General features: G+C 37.0%; 1 long non-coding RNA gene across 1 annotated transcript; it reads right to left on the bottom strand.

Moving 5' to 3' along the window:
- Nucleotides 1-769: 769 nt before the first annotated feature.
- LOC107970456 (uncharacterized) lies at nt 770-16,882 on the bottom strand. Its single transcript, XR_008546925.1, has 3 exons — nt 16,462-16,882; nt 3,011-3,380; nt 770-1,173 (listed from the first exon to the last, which is right to left on the bottom strand). It is a non-coding gene; the product is annotated as an uncharacterized LOC107970456 (long non-coding RNA).
- Nucleotides 16,883-17,254: the final 372 nt, after the last annotated feature.

The following is a 17,254-nucleotide window of genomic DNA, read 5'->3' as shown; positions in this document are numbered from 1 at the left end:
AGAGACAGGACTAAAAACTGAATCTACCATACTCCTCTCCACATCAATGAAATGTTTTAAGCATGTGGCCAAGTTGTGTGGCTAAAGTGGAATGGATAGAGGTGAAAATAGAGAAGTGTATGTGGAAGGAGTAGGGGTTCAAGGTACCAGAGGAATCATTAATGTAAATTTGATGGACATATTTTCATGTAGCTTTATTTATGAGAGGTTAGGAAACAACCTAAATTTCTACCTATAAAAGATATTATAATTGAAGAAAGTTGGTGAAGTCTTATGATAGCCTATTATGTAGCCATTCAATGTGATATTTATAAAGAGATTGTGTTGATGTTTGAGAGTACTTATGATAAAAATAGAGGGAGCAGGTTATAAAAGTATATATCTGGGAAATGAACTCTGAAATCTGTTATCCATACAATGAAACAAAGACTAGACATACATTTGTAAAATATAGTATTTTAATATTAAATCTACCCATTTTGCTACTCAATTATTATGTGCCAGATTTTGTGCTAAGCTACCTATTATCTCATTCATCCCCATCAAAACGTTAAGAAGGGATTATGATTGCATGCTTTGAGTGAAGTGAGACTTAGTAAGACTTAATTAAGTCACTTGCAATCACAAAGCTAGACTGTGGCTGCGTCAGGTGATAAATCATAGACTACTATCATTTAAATCTTTTTTTTTCGTTTCTGCATTTTCTAATTCTGCACTGTGGAAATGTACTGCATTATACTTAAAAAAAATAAGTCAGATATTAACTAAAGAGATTACTGCAGCTTGTGCTTTATTTGGTGATCTGCTTTTTTTCCTCCCCAGCCAGTGGTTCTAGAATATGTCTTCATAGCTGGCTTTCTAGTCAGCTTTCAATTCATGAAGTGTTCATTTAGCACTTACTATGTTTAACGTTTTATTGATTCTATTTCCCCTCAGACCCACTGGGCGTGAGCCACAGAAAGCACCAGTTCCCACTCATTGCAATGATCTTCGTAGGAGGGAAATGACTTCCTGTGCTTTTGCTTGTCCTTATTAGTTGAAGCCAGTGACCAGAGGATTTGCACAATAGGAATTGGCCTTCTTCTTACTTGTCCTCAGCAAATTCCTCACATTTGCATGAAAAACTCTTATTTCATAATTTCAATACACTGTTGCTTCACAAGATTACCATCTCTGCCAAGAAAACAAGAAGCATTTTGAACTCCAAAAGCTGCCAACATGATTCATGTCAACATCAACAACATTATATGCCTCTGTATTCTGCTCTTAGTAACCTTATCTTTTCTCTTCTATAAATTGGGGGATCAGGAGTTTGCAAAGTATTCAAACTCCTTTTTATCTGCCTCGTGGCTTTACCAATGTCTTTATAACAATTTTCTGTAATTATTTTACTTCAATAAAACATTTGAAAGAATGTTACAATTATTTTTTTTAATGAATCTATGGTCCCATTTCTGTTGTTGTTTTTTGAAGAGTTCTAAGCCAGAAAAAAAAAAGAAACTAATAACTGTTTTTATTTTATTTACCTTAAAAATCCTCAAACATAAAATTTTATTAACTAGAAAATAAAAATAATTTCCTGGAAGGCTTTTATTTTCAGAAGTTTTCTAAAGACATTTGGTAAATATTTCAAACTCATGAAACAATACAAATAATAATATCCATAATGAAAGTAACAATTATTGAGGCTTTACTACATGATAGATAATATGATTTTTTTAAAAAAATAAAATGTTAGTTTGGCCGAGCACAGTGACTCATGCCTGTAATCCCAGCATTCTGGGAGGCCTAGGTGGGCAGATTCCATGAGCCCAGAAGTTCGAGACCAGCCTGGCCAACATGGCAAAACCCCATCTCTACAAAAAAAAAAAAAAAAAATTAGTTGGGCATGGTGGCACACACCTCTAGTCCCAGCTACTCAGGAGGCTGAGGTGGGAGAATCACTTGAGCCTGGGGAGGTGGAGGCTGCAGTGAGCTGTGATTGCACCACTGCACTCCATGGGTGACAGAGTGAGACCCTGTCTCAAATACATATATATATATAACTTTACATATATATATACTTTATTTAATTATTCAGACAAAGTTCTGAGTTAAGTATTGTTATGCCCATTAAACCAATGAACAGACAGAAGCTTGGAGAAGCTGAGAAACTTGTGTCAGGACACACACCAGTAAATAGTAAGGCTAGGATTCACGCCCAGATCATCCCCACTCTAATATATAACGTTTAATAACCATAACATATCGCATGATTAAATTATATTTGGCAAATGAGAGGGGATTTATGTCCATTCAGTTTTAAATAAAATCACGGCTTGGAAAGCCAGAAAAGTTTTATTAACATCCATGTCGTTCAGTTAAGCTTATGTTGAGCGTATGTCTTTTAAAAGAAAGCTGCTTCTAAATTATTGATCAAAGCCTGTGAAACTCAGGAAAGGAAGAAATCGCAGATCTAATTTATCGACCATAGATCCCTAAATACAAATTGATATAATCAAGTCAACCAGCCAATTTTAATAAACTTTGTCTCCATATACATAATCAATGGGATGAATTTAAATTAGCTGTCTCATATTTTTACAAGAATAGTCTGCAACATATAACACTTAGGGAGGAATATATGTGGTCATATGGGAAACATGTCTCTATTGCAATAACGTCAAACTGAAAAGTTTTAAATTAAACATCACTTGAAACATAATAGATGAATACACAGTTTAAAAATGTCCTGTAAAACTTTTAGTATGAATGAACATGACTACTCTCAATTCAGATACCACCATTTGTCATGGTCTATCAGGCACTTCACATACTTACTGTACTAAATTGTCACACAGTTTAGTGAGATAGGTATGACCTCCAATTCAGGTCTGAGGACACGGAGCCACACAGAGGTTAAATCACTGGTTCCAAAACCCACAGACGTTAAAGGGACCTGGCAGCAATTCATAGTTAGGTATGGTGGCGCTAAGTACTGCTGCTTTTTCAACTCAATAAGATTGCTTACCTCTGTATGTGCTAGAGTTCCATTTCCTATGGCTTGCAATTTTATCCTATTGTATTTTCACCAATACTTATTTATTTATTTTTGACATAAGATATCACTCTGTCTCACAAGCTGGAGCACAGTAGCATAATCATGGCTCACTGCAGCCTCAAACTCCTGGCCTCAAGGGGTCTTCTGGCCTCAGCGTCCCAAATAGCTGGGACTATAGGTGTGTGCCACCACAGCGGGCTAATATTTTTCCTTTTCTTCCTCCCTTCCTCCTCCTCCTGTTCCTCCTCCTCCTCTTCCTCCTCCTCCTCCTTCTTCTTCTTCTTCTTCTTCTTCATTTTTTGGTAGAGATGGGGGTCTCCCTATTTTAATCGTTCATGTCCTGGAATATCATAAAACAAGTTATATTTATTGGGAAAAAAAGTAAAAAGTACACCTTAATCATATTTTTCTGTTTAAATTGCTTTGACAGTTTTACTAAGGCTTTTACACTAACCTTAATGTAAGTGTTGTTTGTACAATTATTATAAAATATTTATGGGTGCTGGGACATCAGGATCCAATTATAAATTTGCTTGCAAATTTAAAGTAGCAATAATTCATGGGCCTTTGAACAAAAATCCCAATGGTTAATGGGTGAATAAGGGTTTCTCTGGTTTGGGAAACAAATGTTCTTAGAAGACACCTGCAAATAGATCATAAGAAGAATGTGAATGCATCACCAATCCTCCATCTCTTTCCTAGACGTCATCCCCTTCTACATAGGGTTTGCCATTAGGAATTTTTATTTTGGCCACCAGTAGTCACTAGTTGTCTGATCACAGACAAGTTGGCTGAACTTACTGAACTTCAGGTTAAAAACTAAAAGCTTATTTATTATGAAAATAATAACATGGGCTGGGTATTGTGGCTTTACACCTGTAATCCTAACACTGTGGGAGGCCCAGGTGAGAGGACTGCTTGAAGCCAGGAGTTTGAAACCAGCCTGGGCAACATAGCAAAACCCTGTCTCTATTTTTCAAAAAAAATAAAAAATAAAAAGAATAAAAATGAGAATAATAAGATGAATATAATAACATGCCATCATTCATTTTATTATATTAAATGTAATTGTGATTGTGAAAAGAGGTTTGTAAATACAGCACAAATTTGAATTTATGTTCCTAGTGCTCTTAATACAATTCACCCAGTCTGGTCTTTCAATTTTATATATATTGAGGTCCAGGTAATAAAATGAAGTACGCACGGGCACACAGTAACATTTCTAAATACCAAGACTATGTTTTTCCTATTCTTTCCTGTTGATTTTTATGAGACATTACTCCCTCTCACAGCAACATCGTTGCACAGATGCGCGTTGCACAGCTCTAGAGGGCACCATTCATATTGTGATCTATGAATAACACATGCCTTGAAACAGAGCTCAAGATGAATGGCACCCCCTGAAGTTGTGTGCCAGGTGGCCGTATTCAATATTGCCATCTCAACTGGCTTTTTCTTTCCTCTATTAGATACCTGTCAACAAACCTCATTGTTTTAATATTTTAAAATGCCTGTCCATTTTAGTGATTACCTTTGCAACAACTTTTTTTTTTTTTTTTTACTGAATAAAAGGTCTGCGTCACATTTAAGTTTTTCTCAAAACCTAACACCTTTTTAGAGCCCTGCAGTTTTGGTGGCCATTGGAGACTTCAACATCCACCTGAAATCTATGCTTTCAATATTAGCATTTCCAAAAATAAAGGATTCTTGACTACATCCTGAGTTCTTCCCTATTATTTGATAATGTCAATTCTTCAGCTTTCAGGAATATTATACCACCTTGCATTATTTTGTCCCACATCTTTCTGACATCCTGAGTGCCTTATTTATCCCCTGACCAGCATTTCCTCTCCAAACCCAGGACTGTCAGCATCTCCGAAGGGTTAGTTCTAAGCTCTCCATTGTTTCTTGTCTCTTAGCCATTGACTATATTCCACTGCCAAGATGAAGGCTTTTGGACTCAGACGGATCTATGTTTTGAATCCCAGCTCAGCTGTTCATTATATGCATCTCCGCTGAACAGAACCTGGACTCTCCGAGTTGAATTCTTGCACTATCAGACAGAATTGATAACACTAATCTCACAAGATTGGTCTGAGGAATAAACGGTGCCATATTTAGAAAGCATCATACGTCCTCACAAATTATAGTCCTACTATGGTGATAATTTCTGTCATTGCCTTTTCACTGGAATTTGAATTCTTTGGGGGCTGGAGACTATGCCAGCTGTGTTAGTCTATTTTTATACTACTATGAATAAATACCCAAAACTTGGTAATTTATAAAGAAAAGAGGTTTAATGGACTCACAGTTCCACATGGCTGGGGAGGCCTCACCATCATGGTGGAAGGTGAAGGAAGAGCAGAGGTACATCTTACGTGGTGGCAGGCAAGACAGTGTGTGCAGGGGAACTGCCCTTTACAAAACCACCAGATCTCATAAGACTTATATAGTATCATGAGAACAGCATGGGAAAAACCTGCCCCATGATTCAATTGCTACCACCAGGTCCCTCTCATGACATGTGGTGATTATGGGAGCTACAATTCAATATGAGATTTGGGTGGGGAAGCAGCTAAACCATATCACCAACCTTGATCACTATTGTATACTTAGTGCCTAGAATGGTGCTTCCACATAGACAGTGCTACATACATGTAACCTGAATGTAAGCTGGCACCCATGTAGTAGAGTTTCTGAGGAGAATCCTAGTGACATTCACTCAGCCCAGGAGCCAGAAGTAGTGCAAACTGCAGCACATCCATTAACTTGCATTTCTCAGAAAAGGAAAACTGTTCATTTAAAATTTAAATTAACATTTTGTGAAATCTTCTTTTCCCTTTTTCTTCTAACCTATCATCCTCTCATAGCTCTCATTTCTTTCTCAATTCCTCACCCAAAACTTCTTTGCAAACCTCTTAGTTCTCTTCATTCCCTATAGCCAGCAAGTTCTGCACCATGTTCATTTTGAAATATATGTTTTCAATGCACCTTAACTATAAATAATTGACTCATGTTATTCTGTCATATTGTAAAGGATTCTGCAAAAGCCCTAATGCCTAACAAGGAGACGTTACTACTAGAGCAGAAAAAGTGGAAACCGGTGTAAACCCAAGGGGACCATCAGAGTATAAGAAACAGTTAGGCTCCAGATGGGACAAATGAACATGTTCAAAGCAATAGAAAGTGGAATCAGAATGAGGGAAGGCTCTGACCTAAACTGACTTTTGTGTTGCACTTCCTAATAATTTTGTGAAGTTCCACTCTGTCCCGCTTCATGATAAATTCCTGAGAGCAGGGACTTTAGTAATTCATTTATTCCTTTTGTAACAGTGTCCCAGCAAAGAACTAAGCATACTGCAGATTCTCATAAGTTGAAAAGGCACTTTTAATACATCTGATTTAGCTTTCTTTAGGCCTGTAGAGACAAGGAGAAATAATCCTCCTCAGGAAGCTGAAGGGGGTAACTAGGGATACTAGATACTGAGAGAATCTCTCTTAAAACATTGAATAAAATCTCCCTTAATTCAAGTGCTTTATTATTTCACCCCACATACATTTGAATAGAGTGCTGGTAACAAGTCTCATTTGCCTACTGATGATATTACAGAGAAAATGTTAATTGTTGGTGAAGAGTAGTTTAGAGAGTTTGACTAAAGAGTAGCATGATCTAATGGAAAGATGTAGACCTGAATTCTTATCTTTGCTCCAGCAATTATGAACTGTATGATGTGAAACAAGTCCTTTAATCTTTCAGTCTTAATTTCTATCTTTATCTGACTTCATCTTGTAGGGATGTTAGAGATTAACAAAATATTTAATGTAATACCTAGCATAGAATATTTCCTAAAAATTTGGTAGTATGGCCTTCATAATACTACAGTATTTTCTATATATTTTAACCTGTAGCTAGCAACCCAAAACTACAATCCTAAAAAAGAGAGATACTGAGGTTTTACCAAGAGTAAAATTTTCTTTACACTGCCATTTAATCTCTTTTTAAAAAATATGTTCTCTATGCATTGACTATTCCCATTGCATTTTGTCTACTCCTTGCCAGTTTTACCACTCACATCCTTCTGACTTATGCTGATGTTTTTCAAGTCTTGACTTAGTCACCTTTTGAATGCAATATTCAGGCTATCTAATTGGGCTTCATAAACCAACTCCTCCTGGATTTCAGTTATTTTCTCTGCTTGGTTTTGAGTTTCCCATTTAGGTTTGTTCGGGATCTTGGCACAGGTCCAGAGGAAGGCAACATGCCTGGGGTGGGGCATCCCTAGACACAATGTTTTACCAGGTATGGGAGAAGTCTCTATGCCCCTGGTTATCTTGCAAAACCTCATTTGCTTCTGGCTGAGAACAGATTGCTCTCACCCTCCCCTTCATTTCGTAACTGTGAGAACAAAGAAGTCTGCTCCTGTGAGATATAAAGTATTCAGCAGTGTTTGAGATGATTAGAAACAAGAAAAAGATTTCTTGTGGGTTTTGACAGGGCTTTCTCCTCTGCACTGGTGGAAGACAGAGCTTTAGTCAATATTCTGCTACTAGCCAAGAGGTTTACCGCAATTCTGATCCAAGCCTAACCCAGTGAAACAAAGAATTTCTTCATGCCATCAATAATCTGTGTTCTGCAGGCTGGGTGACCTCCTTCCCCGAAATGAAGTGCATAAGTGACTTTCGATCTAACAAGTTTATAGAGTGACTTCAGGGAAATCTCATGTTTAATTTGTGTATTGACCGTGTAAATATGCGGCTTTGAATGTGATTGTTTGCTGCTGATGAGCCATCAATCAAGCTGCATTTTAAACTTGTTTTTGAAGCAGTGTTTACTTGAAATGAGTGTTTAGAAGACAGTGAGGAAGAGGGGGACATTTTAGAAATGTTCCTTGAGGCTATTTTAGAGATGTCCGTGACGCCTATTTGCACATTTTGGGACTTTTATTCAAGTCAAAAAACATTTACTGAGCACACACAATATCCTCAGAAATGAACTATAAATCAGGACATAACATTATCAGTAACATTTTATGCTTACTCTGGGCTAATGCCTATTCTACTTTCTGGGGATTACCAAGAGCTAAGAGAATTGTATTTGTTTTCTAGGTTGCTGTAACAAATTACTACAAACCTGGAGGAGTAAAACAACAGAAATGTATTTTCTCATAATTATGAAGGCCAGAAGTCCAAAGTCAAAGTGTTGGCAAGGTCACACTTCCTCCAAAACTGTAAGGGAGAATCTGCTGCATGCCTATCTTTTAACTTCTGGTAGGCGCCATCAACCCTCAGCATTCCTTGGCTTGTAGTTGCATCATTCCAATCTTTGCTGCTCTCTTCATATTGCCTTCTCTGTGTATGTCCTCCGTTTTGTGTCTATCTCTGACTCCCTTTTCCTTTCACTTTGAAGGATACATGTGTGATTGTTAGTTTTATATATTAACTTGACAGGGCCAATAGATAGGACACCAAAATCCCTGTCCATCTGTGGACATGAGAACCTCGAAAAAAAAAGTTATCTGCCTCCAAAATACAATGATGGACAAGTGTAGTTAATAGTTATAAACATTGCCATTTTAAGGGAGACAATGGAAGAAACAAAGTGGTCACTGATGCCAAGCAAGTTCAAAATCCAGCAAGGAAAATTTCCTTAGGTTTCAAGACCTGACAATTATTTTCTGTTGCTTGAAGCTATGATCTCTGGGTCTGGAGCTTTGCCGTCTGTACCCAAGGCTCTGCACTCAGAGTCATTCTTCTCTTTTTTTTGAATGATAATACATGTTTGTAGCCAACTAGTTCTATCAGCCCATTTTCTGCCTATAAAATCCCAGAAGTCTGACAGTCTGCCTTCATTATGTCCCATATATGTCCCTTTCAGGCCAGTCTGGCAGTGTTTCTGCTGATATAATATTCCCAAAAACCTTGTGGGTCTCCCATGTTTGTCACAGGGACTCATATAATTAAACAACAGCATACTCCGTAGGCCTTTCCTGGATAAACCCAACTCTTCTTAGCTTCTGTTGAGACGGTTGAGTGAGTTCAGAAGTCACACATCTGCAATTATTAAATTGCTGTCTAGCCACATCTTTGGCTTTCTCTCAAGAGCATTTTTTTTTTTCTAACGGTGAGCCTTAGTCTCAATATTAGTTAGGTTTCTTTTTAATCCTGATAGGTTGTAAATTTCCAAAATTATTAAATCATCATTTCTTTCTGCTTAACAGTTCCTTCCTCAATCCATTTATTCCCTCTTGCATTCTACAATAAGCATCAAGAAGAAACCAGGTTGCACTTTTTGACAGCAGACCTGGTCATCTCCTTAGCTAAATATCCAAGTTCATTGCTTATAAATCCTGCTTTTGACACAAAAATTGTAGGACACAATTAAGCCAACTTTTCTGCCAGTATATAATAAGGATCCCTTTTCCTCCAGTTTCCAATAACATGCTGCTTATTCCTGGTGCTGAACCCTCTTCTGCCGTGCTTCTAACATTCATATTTCTACCAATATTCTTTCTATGACAACACATGTATTCTCTAAAACTATAGAAGACTTCCCTACCTTGTTCCTCACTTTGTTCTGAGCTCTCACCAGAATCTCCTTCAATGTCCATATTTCTACAAATAGTCTGTTCAAAGAAGTGTAGTCCTTTGTTATCATGCTTCCTCATATTCTTCCAGCTTCTATCACTATGCAATTGCAAAGCCACTTCTACGTTTTTAGAAATTTATTACAACAAATATAAAAAACCTGAACCTGGCCTGGTGGCTCATGCCTCCAGTCTCAGCACTTTGGGAAGCTGAGGTGGGAGGATCACTTGAGTCCAGGAGTTCGAGACCAGCCTGGGTAACATGGCAAAACTCTGTCTCTACAAAAAAATAAAAAATTAGCCAGACCTGGTGGCTACTGTCAGGTACTATCCCAACTACTTGAGAGGCTGAGGTAGAAGGATTGCTTGAGCCCAGGCGGTCGAGGCTGCAGTGAGACATGATCTTGCCATTGCACTCCAGTCTGGGTGGCAGAATGAGACCCTGTCTCAAAACAAAGCAAAACAAAATAAAATCTGTATCAGTTTTCTATTACCACCGTAACAAAGTACCACATGTCTGGTGGCTTAAAAGAACATAAATTTATATTCCCCAAATTCTAGAGGTCAGAAATCTGAAATCAGTTTCACTGAGTTGAAATCAGTGTCAGAAGGGCTGTGCTCCCTCTGAAACCTCATGGAGATAATTTGTTCTTTGCCTCTTCCAGCTTCTGGTGGCTGTAGCAATTCCTTAGCTTGAGGGCCCATCACTTCAATCTCTGTCTATGTCTCACATCACCCACTCTTCTTCTGTCTATCTTCTTCTTCTTTGTGTGCCTGTGTCTAAATTTCTTCCACCTCTCTGTGATAAGGATGGATGTGATCACGTTTACCTTGCACTAGGATAATCCAGGATAGCTCCTCCTCTCAAGGTCCTTAGATTAATAACATCTTTTGCCCTATAAGACAAATAGTTATTCTTTTGCCGTGTAAGATAATGGTTACAAAAGCTGGGGATTAGAATATGGACATATCTTTTTGTGGGGGCCACCTCACTGCCTACTATAACAATTAATAATCAATAATATCCTGTTTTATGTCAGACATTCTGCTAAGCATTTTAAGTATTATTTCATTTAGGCTTTAAAAAGGTACCTTAAAGAATGTGTTATTATCTCCATTTTATAGATGAAGAAGTTAAAAATCAGAGAGGAATTGTCTAAATTTATTTTGTGTTGCTATAAAGGAATACCTGAGACTGAATGATTTATAAATAAAAAATTATTTGGCTCACAATTCTGCTGGCTGGAAGACTGGGCATCGCGTGAAAGGCTCAGGCTTCTTCCACTCAGAGTGGAAGCTGAAGGGAAGCTGGCATGTGCAGAGATCACACGCTGAGAGAGGAAGCAAGAGAGATCATGGAGAGGTGACGGGATCTTTTTAACAACAGGCTCTTACGGGAACTAAGAGTGAGAACTCACTCACCACCACACCTCCAGGTGAAAGATTCATTGTTGTGTGACGGCAGCGTTAAATTCAAGCAATAAGGGGGAGACTGTGCAGCTTAAAGCACCACTTTGTTTCATGTTTCTGATCCGGTGAAAGATTTAGAGCAAGGAACCTAGACAGATCATGAAATGAAGCTGGCCAATCCTGAGTGTTCATGAAGCAACAACTTGGTATCAAGTTTTCTGTGCGTCACCTTCGAGTAAGACAAATGAGAGAAGATGGGGTTCTTTCCTGAAAGAGAATGCTAATAATCATTTAAATGCACATGATAGAAATATTAAACACTGGTGATGGACAGAACAGATTGGAAAGTAAAAGGTCAAGTATCAGCAATGGCCCGAGACGGAAGAAGCTTTGGAAAATTGGCATAGACACAGTCTTCAGTAGAAGCATGTGGCTGAGCAGACAGAAAAGGAGAAGCAGATGGAGGTGATGGATGACAGGCTATGTGTTTGTGTGTGGGTTTGTCTGACTGGAGTAGGACTCAAGGACTGGATTGAAGAGGGAGGTAATTAGGTAATTTCTTTTTCTCCAAACCACTGAGTTTTTGTTTTACTTTATAAAATAACACCTATTAGTTATCATTATTATTAGTAGTAGTGTTTCAAACATAAACTATGTTAATGTGATATACAAATCACACAAACACATAAGTGAACATAGAAAATAAAGACTGCTGGTAATGGCAACTTGCAGAAATAACCACTGTTAACATTTCATTCTGAATGTTTCCTATTGTATATATTCATCCACATCTATTTGTACACTTTTCTTCTACTTTGGGGTTATGATACACAACCTACCCTGTAGCCTGTTTTCTTTTCTTTACTTAAAAATCTAAGATTTTTCAGATTACATATTCCTCCTAAACATAATTTTAATGGTTGTGTAACTTTTTGTTACACAGGTATATTAACACCAATTTAAATAATTTTTTATTTTTCAGTATTTAGGTTGTTTCCTATTTTAGCTTCTTATAATATTAATCTGATCAACAAATCTGCATCCATGTATTATGTGCATGTAAACTGGATTATCATTTTAAGTGTGAGACAAGAAATTCCCAGCAGTTATTCAATATTAATATGTTTCTCTCTCTCTTCTCCCTGTATATATTACACAGACACACACACACACATGCGTGTGTATGTATACATATACACACAAGCATATAAAATAACACTACAAAACAAGTAGCAATATACCAGCAAGGCTGAAGAGGTAACTGAAATACATAGATGGAAAATCCAAGATACAAATTCAGTTCTCTCTAACAACAAATTCTAAATTGTCTCCTCTATGACACTACTGCTAATAGTAATAATAACTCGCCTTAGTTGAGCACTAACTATGTGCTAGGCAAGGTACTAAATATTTTATGTAAACTGTCTCATATAACCCTTACAACATCTCTATAACGTTGTAGACGCAAAAAGGGGGTGATCCCTTTTCTCCTCATAAAGGGTCATGGCCAAAACTCCCCTGTAACAAAAGAGAGCTTGATAAGAGACAAGCGTAACAAATTTATTATGTGCATAGGAGTCATACAAAAAATATTAAAAACTCAAAAAAGGGCCAGATGATTGATGCTTAAATATCCTCTTCATTGGAGAGAGGAAAGTGAAGGAATAGACCCAAGGACAAGATAATGATTTATCAAAGATTCTCTTTGGATGCTGAATGCGACCAAAAAACAAACAATAGCTGGTGGACAAGTTAGAGAAGGGTGTGGGGCAGAACTGCATTGTGAACAATGGTTGTCTTATTACACAAGTACAGTTCCCCAAGTAATTTCTCACAACTGCCCTTAAAAGAATAGATGAAAAGTCTGTCTGCATGTGGTAACAATTTCCAGTCTCTCCTCTTCTCCAGTGTTAATCCTTCCTGGTTATTTAATGAGATTCCTAAGAAGAGGGTTTTAAGATAATTTCCTTTAATTTACAAGAAGTTTTCTCAGACAAATACGGAAATTTCAGAGAAAGTCCCTTTTGAAAAATAAAAAGGATCAGAGAAACAGGAAGGCAGAGGAAGGTCAGAGGGAGACCTTAAAGGTGCTTCTTTACTTTGGCATGCCAGAGCAGCATATTTTGAGGTATTGGTTTCTGAGCCCCAACAAGGTAAACAACTATTATTATAACCATTGTAGAGTTGAAGAAAAAGGAGCAAAAATAATTTAACAATTTCTGCAAGGTCACACCACTTGTTACTACATTTGTCAAGAAGTCTCAATGTGTAGAGGGTAGATATACATTACAAGATGACTGCATATTTGGATACACTATATGGGTTTGAGATAGGATTTTTTGGTACCTATAATAGTCATATTGGCAAATGTTACAATGGTGGCAGTAGAGTATCTTGGTTAACAGTACAGACTCTAGAGACAGACTGCTCAAATTCAGATTTCAGCTCTGGCACCCTAGCTGTGTGACCTTAGTCAATTTAATTAATACCTCTGTGCCTAAGTTTTCTCATCTCTAAAATTGGGATAATTATTATAGATAGTTATGAAAATTAAATAAGAGAATTAAATAGACAGCTCCCTTACAGTAAGGCTTCAATAAATGTTAACTAATATCCAAAGAAGTAATAAACACAATGACAAAAAAGCATCAAATAAAAATTAACACATAAATAGAGGCGTTTGCTCCTAGACTGAGCTATGAAAAATGAGACTTCCTTTGGAAAATTCCAATTAGGCTTTCGTCTGTTAACATTTAGAGTATAGTGAAAATTAAAAAATAGCACAAAAACATAGTAACTTAATTTCGACTCTATTGTATGTCATAAAATAATTAGCTATTCACTCTTCTCAAATGAAGAGAGCTGGTAGCTCACTGCTGGGTGAGCCCTCAGTGAAAACTCATTCACAGAAAGAACCAGGATCAGTTTTCTAGCATTTAGGAAAAAACATCCAAAGAGATATAAACAAAAGTCTGCAGACACAGCCCAGAGAAAGTCTGATATGTGAATAGAAGCCAAGTGAGCTAGGGAGAATGCCTTTCTCACCCCTCCAATTGACGCTTACAAGTTCCCAAGCTTGATGACCTTGGCTCATCCTAAATAAGACATCTGTACCACATCTGGTAAGACAGGGGATAAGGGGACACAGAATGAAAGAATTTTATACTGAAATGGGACATTGGTCCAAACACTGAGGCAATAGAGATCCTGAAACAGGAGTAAGTGACTCACACAAAACGGCTAGAATCCAGGTTTCCAAGCATGGTCGGTTCAGTGCTCTTTGATTCTACCAGCTTGCCTCATTTACGTATGTGTAAATATGTGTATTCATGGACATATATTTATTTATTACATGAATGTGTTATATATGTATATATGTGAATATATGTTTATGTGATTGGATATTTATATGCATGAATATGTTAACATATATGCATGATATCTGTATTTATATATATATGTATTTCATTCTGTATATTCTATCAAGTATCTACTGACAGCTCTGTTGCATGATTTGTGTCATGAATAATTGACAATATCCATACAGGGAGTTTAGGTTAATTTACATCAAAATGTTTTTTGAACACATTTAGAAATTTTTCACAGCTACACATACAGCTGCATGGTTATAGATTCGGTTTTCGTGTTCGTGGACTTTGTTTTGCTGATGCAGTGCTGAACGGCAGAGGCATTTTCAAAAAAGCACATCTCAAAGGACAAGATCAAATGACATTGTAACTGAAGTCTGCATTTTTGGTAAGACTTTCCCTCTGCTTCTTTGTCACCATGCATGAGACAAGCTGTGCTGTGCTGTTTCAGACAAAGGGGCTTGCGAGAGACAGGCATTAAGACTTTGCTTTATTTCTTATGTATTTGTTTATTCACAGTGTGCAAAACCATGTCCTCCCTGTTTACTCTTGTAATAGAAGGAAATTGTAATTCATTTCCTTAATGAAAAATATGCTATAGTTTACCTCACATGTAGGAAAAAGCCATTATTACTACCACAGCTATTGTTTTCCATTAATAAAATTCATTCATTTCATCTAAATCAGAATAACATTTCTTTTTCTCTTAACTCTTACTTTTCTTTTAGATAATAATCAAAGTTCAGTGGTAACAAAAGTTATAAGGGCCCCTTGGTCAAATGCCATAATCTCCTAAACCTTCCCTCATATGGAGATCAGAACTGCAATTCAGGCACATTGATTGGTTTGATTTCTTTGCGTTGAAATAGTCTGCTTTTCCCCATCACACTAAGATGTAGAAAAGTGAGGATAGTTGCTATGTTCTCTCATTTTGATCTTTATTAGAATTTGATGTTGGGAATCTGCTTATTGGCATATTCAGCCTTGTTACCAAGATGTGTGCTGTTGAGGCCATAAAATAGAGAGCTCAACTTGAAGATTAAGGCAATTGCATGCCATTATGTTCAATGCTAGTTTGCAGTTTGGGGGTAGTAAGTATGTCTGCCAGGCAGGCAAGTTCTGTTACACGGCACTGGTCCAGTGCCTAGCACTTAGCGGACTAGGTGAATGAATGAATAAGCACGTGCATTTTGCCATTCCCCCATACCACTGGTATCATTGTTTTGTCTATTTTTTGCCCCAATTATCAATTTTAATTTATAAATATTGTATAAAAGAAAGTTGTATAAAGCAAGTATTTTTGCTGGTTATTATTAATAAAATACATATGTAAGTATAGCGCCGTTTATTTAAATTCATTGTTGTATTCCTTCCACACAAATGTAGGACATAGAACACACCTTGGGAAACACTGAAGTTGGAAAGTTCTCAAGTAATAATAATAGTGATAATAAAGAATAGTTATACCAAGCAACTATCATTTAAGTACCCAGTATCTACAGAGTTAGCTCATTCAATTTAATTGTCATACCTAAGAGGAAATCGTTATTTTTCCCACTTTACAGGCAAGAAAACTGATATTCAACAAATTTAAGAATTCATATGATAAAACTTATAACAATCATAAAACAGTTATTGATAAAAACTGATTTTATGCTGAGATTTATCAACAATATAGTATTTGATTTTCACAATGACCCTCTGAGGTGAGAATTGTTATATTCATTAACAGATGAGGAAACTTTAAATAGCCCAGTCACTTAACTACTAAGTGGAATAGTCAGTATTTGAGCCCACCTGTCTCTATGACCTAATCCTGCAACACATGCCTTAATCTAGGAGAACTTGCAAATTCCACCATAGTAGCCAAGAGCATACAGTAGTCCCCCCTTATCCAGAGGTGATATGTTCCAAGACCCCCAGTGGATGCCTTAAATCTCCAATAGTAGAGAACCCTATGTATACTGGCTGAATTTTTTTTCCTTCTTCACAATTTCACAGGTAGAAGATTCATTCTTACCATAGATTTTAGCAACTTCAGCATACCACTTTTTCTCACCTTATTAAATGTAGAACTTTCACTTTTTCACTGAAAGGAAGCATTTTACAGCTTCTCTTTGGTATATCCAAATTGTCAGCATCACTACTCTCGTGCTTTGAGGCCATGATGAAGTAAAAGAAGGGTTACTTGAACATAAGCACTGCAATACCACAGCAGTCCATCTGGTAATTGAGCCGGCTATGAAGTTACTAACAGATGGGTGGGTAGAAAGTGTGGATATGCTGGACAAAAGAAGGATTTGTATCCAAGGCGAGGTGGAGCAGGAGCGCAGGAGATTTCCCCAGGCCACTCAGAACGGTACATGACTAAAAATTTATGAATTGTTTATTTCTAGAATTTTCCATTGAATTTTTTTGGATGGTGGGTAAGCCAAACTGCAGATGAGGTGAAACTATTGTACTTTATAGAATGGAGCAGTAGGAATACTTTTGAGATATTCTAGTTCCACTGTGTCACAGGAAACAATTCTAGAACTGTAAGTTACCAAACTCATCAGTTACTATGATTTCAAATGAATACAAGAACTAAGCTTGCTTTTTTTTTTAACTGTTCATTGGTGAAGGTGGCAGGGAATCATTCAGCATCAGTGAAATAACCAAGTATTTTTGGACTGTTAACCAAGTCATTTAGAGCTGTGCGTATATACCTTGTTTGTATAAATTGAGAAGAAAGTCACCCAGCTCTAAGAGCAGTGAAAGGTTACCAGTTGACCTTTTGTCTTCTTTTGGGAAGCACAGAGGAGCAAGGAACAATTCAAGTTTCGAGGGGAGAGGATCCACAAAGTGTTATT

Source organism: Pan troglodytes, chromosome 2, assembly GCF_028858775.2.
Source record: "Pan troglodytes isolate AG18354 chromosome 2, NHGRI_mPanTro3-v2.0_pri, whole genome shotgun sequence".
NCBI classification, from domain to species: domain Eukaryota; kingdom Metazoa; phylum Chordata; class Mammalia; order Primates; family Hominidae; genus Pan; species Pan troglodytes.
This window is presented reverse-complemented; position numbering and strand designations above follow the sequence as displayed.